The following is an 8,593-nucleotide window of genomic DNA, read 5'->3' on the forward strand; positions in this document are numbered from 1 at the left end:
ACAAAGGGAACGGGTCGTGGAGTGACCGTATCCGCCCCATCACAGCATCGCAGGAGGTTCGTCTTTTCGTTCAGTGGGAGCAGCAGCGGCAGTGGAGAAAGACCAGAGGATAAAGCGGGGTAGGAAGAAGCCAGGGGAAGATGGAGAACAGGAGGAAGAAGCGGAGAAAGATGGAGGAAAAAGCAGGGGAAAAAGAAGCTGGAGGAAGAAGGAGAAAACCAAAGAAAGACTGGAAGAAAATGGAGGAAGAAGCAGGGGAAAAAGAAGACATTTTTAATAAAGGAATTGTCAAAAACCGGCTATTCCTATTGTCTTTTGTCACATTCCACTGCTTTTTTTAGTGAATGAGTAGGGATAATATGTACCCCTACCCATTTACATGGGGGGAGGGATCTGGGGGTCCCTTTGTTAAAAGGGGCTTCCAGATTCCGATAAGCCCCCCACCCACTGACCCCCAGAACCACTGGGCAAGGGTTGTGGGAATGAGGCCCTTGTCCTTATCAAGATGGGGACAAGGTGTTGTGGCCTGATATGGTTCACCCCCCCCCCCCGTTCTCTGGCCTGCCAGGTTGCGGGCTTGGATAAGGGATTGGTATAGATTTTGGGGGGACCCCATGTCATTTTTATTTTATTTTGCCGTGGAGTTTCCTTTAATATCCATACCAGACTCAAAGTACCTGGTATAGACTGATGGGGGAAACCTACACTGTTTTTTTCTTTAACTTTTACTCTATATTGCCGGGAACCGGCAATTCATTACAGCCGCAAGTAATTTTTAATGAAATTTTTTCCTTTAGAAATGCAATTTTGCTGCAGTACGGTAATAGACATGAGAAAGATGCGTTACTTTACAGGCATACTAAGGATATTCCCGGGCATGTTATTTAAAGTAATTTTTAATTTTTATTGTTTCACTTTAAGCATTATTAAAATCACTGCTCCTGAAAAAACTGCCATTTTTAAAACATTTTTTCCAGTTGATACATTTCCCTGGGGCAGGATCCAGGTACACTTTTTATAGCAAAGAACTTATAAGCCTTCAGTGAGAACTTTGGATTTTACAGGTTTGAGCCCCATTGACTTCAGTTTTTCCCACGTATGCAATCTGACAGGCATGTTCACTGGCAATAGCGATGCTTTCTATTTGCATTTGCACCCAGTTTCTGAGTTGAAGTCTTAATTGGCCTTAATTGGGTGCTATTTTCCGGGGCTGCAGGATAATTTATTGGCGCTATAATAAATTACCCCCAATGTGACTGTTTCAGAGCTTAATGGTTAGATAATATTAGGGAATGGTTGACTATAGCAGGAAGCCATAATTTTTAACCAGTTGTTGAATTAATGTAGAAGACAAAGGTGATGATGGATCCAAACAAAGCAATAAATAGTGCCCTGTAGAAACAGACAGACCATGCCTAGACTGTCGCCTTCTCTAAAAATAAGTTAAACAGCAAAATTTGCTTATTTAGTTAGGCCCCCAACCGCTATGCCAAAACTCTGCATTAAAGCTTAAAAAAGTCTATGGGAAAAAACATGAATACAGTAACTATGCTAACATTAGCCCCCAGTGTACATTTGTAGAAGTGTGATGTCACATCCTTCGGACAACATCCTTGGAAAGATGAGGACACAAAATCTCAAGAGGTGGAACCTGGGGTAAAGTAAGTATTACTAAGTATATATTTTTTTACACTTTAAAGTGTTTGCACCCATCCACTGCCACATTTGCCACTTTTATTGGGGGGGGAGTGGGTACCTGGTTTTAACAGGCACGCACTTCCACTTCTGGGTAAGATTGCCGCTCAGCCATCTATGACATTTCAGGCTTTTCCTCTTTCCCCTCACTGCCTTCTGGGAGACACACAGGTCCCAGAAGACAGCTGGACCATTTAGAAAGCACAGAGCAACTTGTGCATGTGCCGTAGGAAACAGGCTGTGTAGCTGCAACGCTTCACTTCCTGTTTCCCTTACTACAGATGCCAGTGCCTGCACCCAAAGCCAATTCACAAATCAGCTAGTTGTGCTGACATTGTGGGATCCCTGGACAGGCAAGTGTCCTCATATTAAAAGTCAGCAGCTACAGTATTTGTAGATGCTGACTTTTATTTTTTTATTTTTTTACAGACTGGAACTCCTCTTTAACCACTTAAGGACAGAGACTCGTTTTGAGATTTGGAGTTTACTGCTAGAAAATTACTTTAAACCCTCAAACATTACATATATATATATATATATATATATATATATATATATATATATATATTTTCTAACACCCTAGAGAATAAAATGGTGAATTTTGCAATGCTGTCTGTTACACCATATTTGCGCAGAGGTCTTACAAGCGCACTTTTTTCAGAAAAAATACACTTTTTTGAATTAAAAAATATGACAATAGTAAAGTTAGCCCAATTGTTTTTTAGATTATGAAAGATGATGCTTCACAGAGTAAATTGATACCCAACATGTCATGCTTTAAAATTGCACCCACTCGTGAAATGGCGTCAAACTTTTACTCTTAAAAATCTCCATAGGTGATGTTTAAAAATTCTACAGGATGCATATTTTGAGTTACAGAGGGGTCTAGAGCTAGAATTATTGCTCTCACTCTAATGATTGCGGCAATACCTCACATTTGTGGTTTGAATACCGTTTGCTAGTCATGTATGCATTTACTTTTGTGCGTAAGCTCGGAAGGATAGAGCGTGGTAAAAATGTTTTCTATCTTTCTGGATTTGGCAAATAAAAATCATGAAATGCCATAGAGTCCTTCATGCTCTCCTGGATATGCTGCAGGCAGATGACATCTCCTATTGTTGGAGTTTTCCCTCATGCCTAGTTGCCACAAAAAAATAAGCAATCAACTACCTTACAGTTCTTGAACTTTCCACATTTTTTTACCAATTTAAAAATTGATTCACCTGCCTTACCCAGATGGCGTGAAGGAATCCTGACTTGTTCTATCATCCCTGAGTCACAATGGCGCAAAACTCCATTTAAAAAGAAATGCACTAGAACACCAAACTCCTCAAAAAAAAATGGGTGAGATGCATCCATTTTCTTATCTCTTTTTCCAGTTATTCTCTCACCTGGTCTCTGTACTTACTCACTTGTTGGCTAAGGCACTGTGCCTAGAATCTCCTTGGGCCCACATTATGGTCATTCCTAAGCCAGGCAAAAACTTAATCTGCTGTAGTAGCTTCCATCCAGTATTTTTACTTAATATAAATGTTAAGTTATACACTAGATTTATGGCCACTGGGACTATCCCTCTTCTCACACCTTGGATTACATTGTGGACTCTTTGTGGAACATCTACTCCTTCTTTTATGGATCAATGGCTTTATACACAACTATCACAATTTGTCCACTCTCTAGCTTGACCCCTTTGATCTGAGATTTGAACCCCATTGAATCAATATTCTGGACTACCACTTTGAATCAGATCTCCAATCTATGCTTACAGATACACAAAAGGATAAAATCTTTCAACTTTCACACGTCTCCTCCTTGTCTTTAGAAATGGCAAGGTGAATTCAAAACTTTTAAATTGCTGGCACTACATGCCCAGAAAGTTACGAGCTATGTTTTTAACCTAATCTCCCTTTGTTTCCAGAGAATGCGGTGAGACAGCCTCCCATGCTCAACATATGGTGGTATTGCCCACTCATACTGGAGTGATGTGCTTAGGCTGCTAGCTTTGATACAGAGATCGGGTGTTGAGTCTGATCCATGGACAGTGTTACTCCATTGTGCTGCTGAACCAATAGGCTGATATAAATTTTCTATAACCCCTCACTTACTGAATGCTGTAAAATATCTCATGCCTCTTTTTTGAGGGCAGAGCTTCATACTTACTACTGCTCAATGGCTCTGTAAGCTTGATGATATTTGCCTTATGGAGAAGCTTACACACATTTCACATGAGTTTACCAATCATTACACCAAGATATGGGCCTATTGATTTGTGTTTTAAAGATCCGCTTTGCACATTGATTTAACTTCAGGTACGTCTACCTCCACACTTTAACAATTGCTCTCATGTCGTAGGTTTACTTGTCACATTTTTATGTACAATTAAATATTGTGTAATGCTTAAAACATGTCTAATAAAAACCTATTTAAAAAAAAGAATATGAACAGGTTTGTCTGATAAAAACAGTTTCTTATAAATCCGTGTTGGTTGTTACTTATAATACCATTTTCTCTGACATATTCTTCAATAGTGTCCTGTAGCATTTCCTCAAATACCTTACAGGCCTTTAATGTTTGACTGAGGGTCCCTCTGCTAGAATAATAAATTGCATAGAGTACACTGGAGCAGTGCTAGATTCAGGAAAATGGCTCATCACGGGCTAGGGCCCAATAAATAACAGGACAGCAATAAAGGAGGCAGGAACAACCCACATGGGTCCTCTCTAGCCATTGAAGCAATAGTTGGCATGGATTTCGGGTTTTATGTCACTAACAAGAGACAGCAGTTGCTCTAATACAAGTTCTTGATTCTGAGTGCAGTTTTCTTGGACTATGGACATCTTTGCAGATGTGTCCTTCTCCACCTCTTCAGAGCAGCTTCCACGGGAACCCAAAGCAACTGCCTTCTTGGCCTCAAAGTCTTTCTCCCACTGTAGCCGGTATTGCTCAATCTAAGCCTGGGCCTCCTCCTTTGCCTGTTTCAGATGCTTCTTCCTTCATTTCCAGGCCTTCGCCACCCTCTTTGCCTCCCTCTTCTCTTCCTGCAGTAACTGCTGAATCTCTGCGGACTGGCTGGCCATGACTCCCCCTGTACACTGTCTTCTCCGGAGACTTCAGCCGATGATCCTGTAGCAATATGCTCCTGATATTCTAATTTGCTTCCCTGATTGCCCTCTTGTATTTGGGCTGCGGACTAAAAAATTGTCTGAACGCATCGGTCAGATGGCCACCCTCTCCACGGCTCCTTCTGTGACTGATCGAAGCCTCGGCAACACGTTGTCCAGGACAAGGAGTTTGTAACCTCCCAGTCTCTGAGAATGCATTGCACAGACCTTTCTGCAAGGCCTCCAGGAGATGTCTCATCCTCTGATACCTCTGCGATGGCAAGAAAAGGTCTGCAATCTTACCCTTGTACCATGGATCAAGGAGAGTGGCCAGCCAGTAATGATCCCTGTCCTTGATCCGAAGAATATGAGGATCCTTCCACAGTCTTTGTAGGATCAGGGAGGCCATGCAGCATTGGTTAGCTGAGGCATCTGGTCCGGAGTCCTCTGGGTCACTAAGGATGACATGATCCGCAGCTACCTCCTCCCAGCCACATACAAGCCCATGGGTTTCTTGGGACATTAAATCATCCCTAAAAGACTGCTGTTGCTGATGCTGAGTGTCAGGCTCCACCTCCATGCTGACACAATCCTCCTCCTCCTCTTCCTGTGTGATTGGAGGGACAGCAGGAACACTGTCTGGATAAAGGGGGCCTTGAGAGGCAAGGAAGTCCTCCTCTTCCTGCCTCTGTTCTGCCTCAAGTGCCCTGTGCATTATTCCATGCAGCGTGTGCTCCAACAGGTGGACAAGAGGTACAGTGTCACTGATGCATGCACTGTGACTGCTCACCATCCTGGTGGCCTCCTCAAATGGTGACAGGACAGTGCATGCATCCCTGATCATGCCCCACTAGTGTGGGGAAAAAACTGAGCTCCCCTGACCCTGTCCTGGTGCCGTAGTCACACAGGTACTCATTGATGGCCCTCTGCTGCATGTGCAGCCACTGCAGCATGGCCAATGTTGAGTTCCACCTGGTGGGCATATCACAGATAAGTTGGTTATTGGGCAGGTTTAACTCCTTTTGGAGCTCAGCCAGCCAAGCACTGGCATTATATGATTGGAGGAAATGCACACAGACTTTCCTGGCCTGCCTCAGGACATCCTGTAAGCCCGGGTACCTGCCCAAGAACCGCTGCACCACCAAGTTAAGGACATGAGCCACACAGGGTACATGGGTCAGTTGTCCCTGTCAGAGGGCAGAGATGAGGTTTGTGCCATTGTCGCAAACCACCATTCCTGGATTAAGCTGGCATGGCGTCAACCACCTATCAGCCTGCCCCTTCAGAGCTGACAGAATATCTGCCCCAGTGTGGTTCCTGTCCCCCAAGCACACCAGCGCAAGCACGGCATGGCATCTTTTTGCCTGCGTACTTACGAAGCCCCTTGAACGCCTACGGAGCACAGCTGGTTTCCGAGGACAAAGCACAGGAAGAGGCCATGGAGGAAGAATACGAGGGGGGAGTGGAGGAGAGAGGTGTGTCACAACCAGTAGTAGCATTTTGGAGTCATGGTGGAAGAACAACCTCCAACACTACTACAGCTTGTCCGGCATCCTTCCCAGCTGCCAGAAGAGTGACCCAATGTCCCTGTACATGCCTGCTGGATCATGAGTAAGTGGTAATATGCACCTTACCATTGACCGCCCTGTCCAGCGAGGCATGGACATTGCCTTTCACATACCGGTAGAGAGCCGGAATCACCTTCCGTGAGAAAAAGTGGTGTTTGGGAACCTGCCACTGAGCAACCGCACATTGCACAAACTCACGGAAGGGGGCCAAGTCTACCAACTGAAAATGCAGCAGTTGAAGTGCTAGAAATTTAGCCAAGCTAGCATTCAACTGCTGGGTATGTGGATGGCTGGGAGTGAACTTCTTTTGATGGTCCAGCAGCTGGGGCAGGGAAATTTGTCTGGTACAATCGGACGTCGGTGTACTGCTAGCAGAGTGCCCGCAAAGTACTTGGCTGTGACACACCTAATTCTACACCTTCATTCCTCTCAGTGCAGGTTTTAGAGAGGACTGAAGGTATAGTGGGGTTGGAGATCCCAGCTGATGAGGAGCAAGGAGAGGTCCGCTTTGTTCTTTGGTGTGGGTCTTTAAGGTACGCTTGCCAACGAGCTGCATGGCAGGTCAACATGTCTGGTTAAGCATGTGGTGCCATAGCGGATGATGTTTTGGCCAGCAAAATACGCTTGAGACATATGTTGAAATTAGCAGCGGTGCGATCTGATGCCCTCGTCCTGCCTGTGGCCAATTATGGCTCTCCTCGCTGCCAGCGCTGTGATTTGCCAAACATGTGGGTCACAGTGCATGCTTGGCCAATCATCAGCCAGCAATACACTGCGATGCTGCAGTGCATTGTGGGCCATGATCGCCACACGAATATTGCGCGGACGGGCCACAAAGTTCTGGCTTTTGCCGAGTGGGTGAACATGCGTTCAACTCGAACACCCAGCTCATCCCTACTTCTGGGCCACCTTTTAAATGATGCCATGTTTTTAGAATTCAGCCAGGCAGATTCCACCTTCGTTACCACTGAGAGCAGCGCCAACCTTATCTACTATCTCAGAGGGTTCCTGTCTCTCCGTGATAGACCTGCTCTCCACAGTAGGCTCAACCACTAGCACTTGATCCCCAGGTTTAGACTCTCTGACCCTGGCAGACCGGTAAGCCACTCTGGGTCCTCACTAATAATTTATGCCCATGTTTAAGCACTTTGCAATTTGTGGCTACCCTGTAGCATAGAGTATGATGCACAGCAACTCGGGGAGAGCGCATATCTTCCGCAGGATTCTATGCCTCACCACTCAATGATGTGACCTGTTCCCTGGCGGGGACCAAAGGGAAGTCCTTCCTCTGAGCACCAAAGAAATTACTTTGGGAACTCCCAAGATAGGAGAAGTCAGGCCCAGAGGGAGAACTCTCTGCCTCCTATCCTGCAAACACCTCCAGAGGATCTAGGTCAGCTCCTGCAGGTTCACACATCTGACATATTTCTTTACTGTTTATCTCCTGCAACACAGTATTTAACACTTCACATGGGGGTTTCTTCTTTTTAGGGGAGGCCCCTGAACCTTTGAACTTTTGTTCACACAAGTCCCAAAACAGGGGGCAGCCTCGCCCAATTAACAAATTTTGGGGTAACCCCGGGATCACCCCAACTCTCAGTGTAGCAGTTCCTGCGGTTGTGGACAGGGTTACATGGGCCATTGGATAGTCCTTGACAACCCCATGTACAGAGACCACTCCAATCTTTTTCCTGGGTATCAGAATACCCTGAAACCTGTCCGATAAGAGCAGGGTAACACCACTCCCCGAGTCAAGAAGTGCTACAACCTCCTGCCCATTAACCACTCTCAAGTGGGCTTAGATTGTTCAGGGGACCAGTGGCAAAAGCAAACATAGAGCCATGTCACATTCCATTTGCTCCTCCCGTCTTGGACACTGGGCCACCATATGGCCCAGTTGTTGACAGGACAAACAGCGAACCTCAAGGGGTTCCTCTTCTCCCTGCTGATTCTCAGGAGGGTTTGTTGTTAGGGTGCTCCTAGCGAGAGTGTCAGACACCATGTGTTCAACCGGTGCCATCTTCGCACTGGAACGCACTTCCTTAGAACAGACCAACTCTCTGATAACACAGGGACTCTCCTGGACACTTTCTGCACAACTGTAGCACTCGACAGCAGCAGCAATCTCATCCAGGGACTGAGGCTTGGACTGAGACACCCATCGGTGGAGGTCCCTGGGTAGTCCATGCAGGAAACGGCCACGTGGGACACTTTCCACAAATTGAGTGG

The 8,593-nt window shown here is 45.6% G+C and overlaps 1 pseudogene; it reads right to left on the reverse strand.

Moving 5' to 3' along the window:
- Positions 1-4,415: 4,415 nt before the first annotated feature.
- Positions 4,416-4,772, reverse strand: LOC143984416 (V-type proton ATPase subunit G 1 pseudogene; annotated as a pseudogene).
- Between the last annotated feature and the right edge of the window lie 3,821 nt (positions 4,773-8,593).

This window comes from Lithobates pipiens, unplaced genomic scaffold (assembly GCF_037356315.1).
Source record: "Lithobates pipiens isolate NorthernLeopardFrog02 unplaced genomic scaffold, aLitPip1_a1.2 Scaffold_16, whole genome shotgun sequence".
Lineage (NCBI taxonomy): Eukaryota > Metazoa > Chordata > Amphibia > Anura > Ranidae > Lithobates > Lithobates pipiens.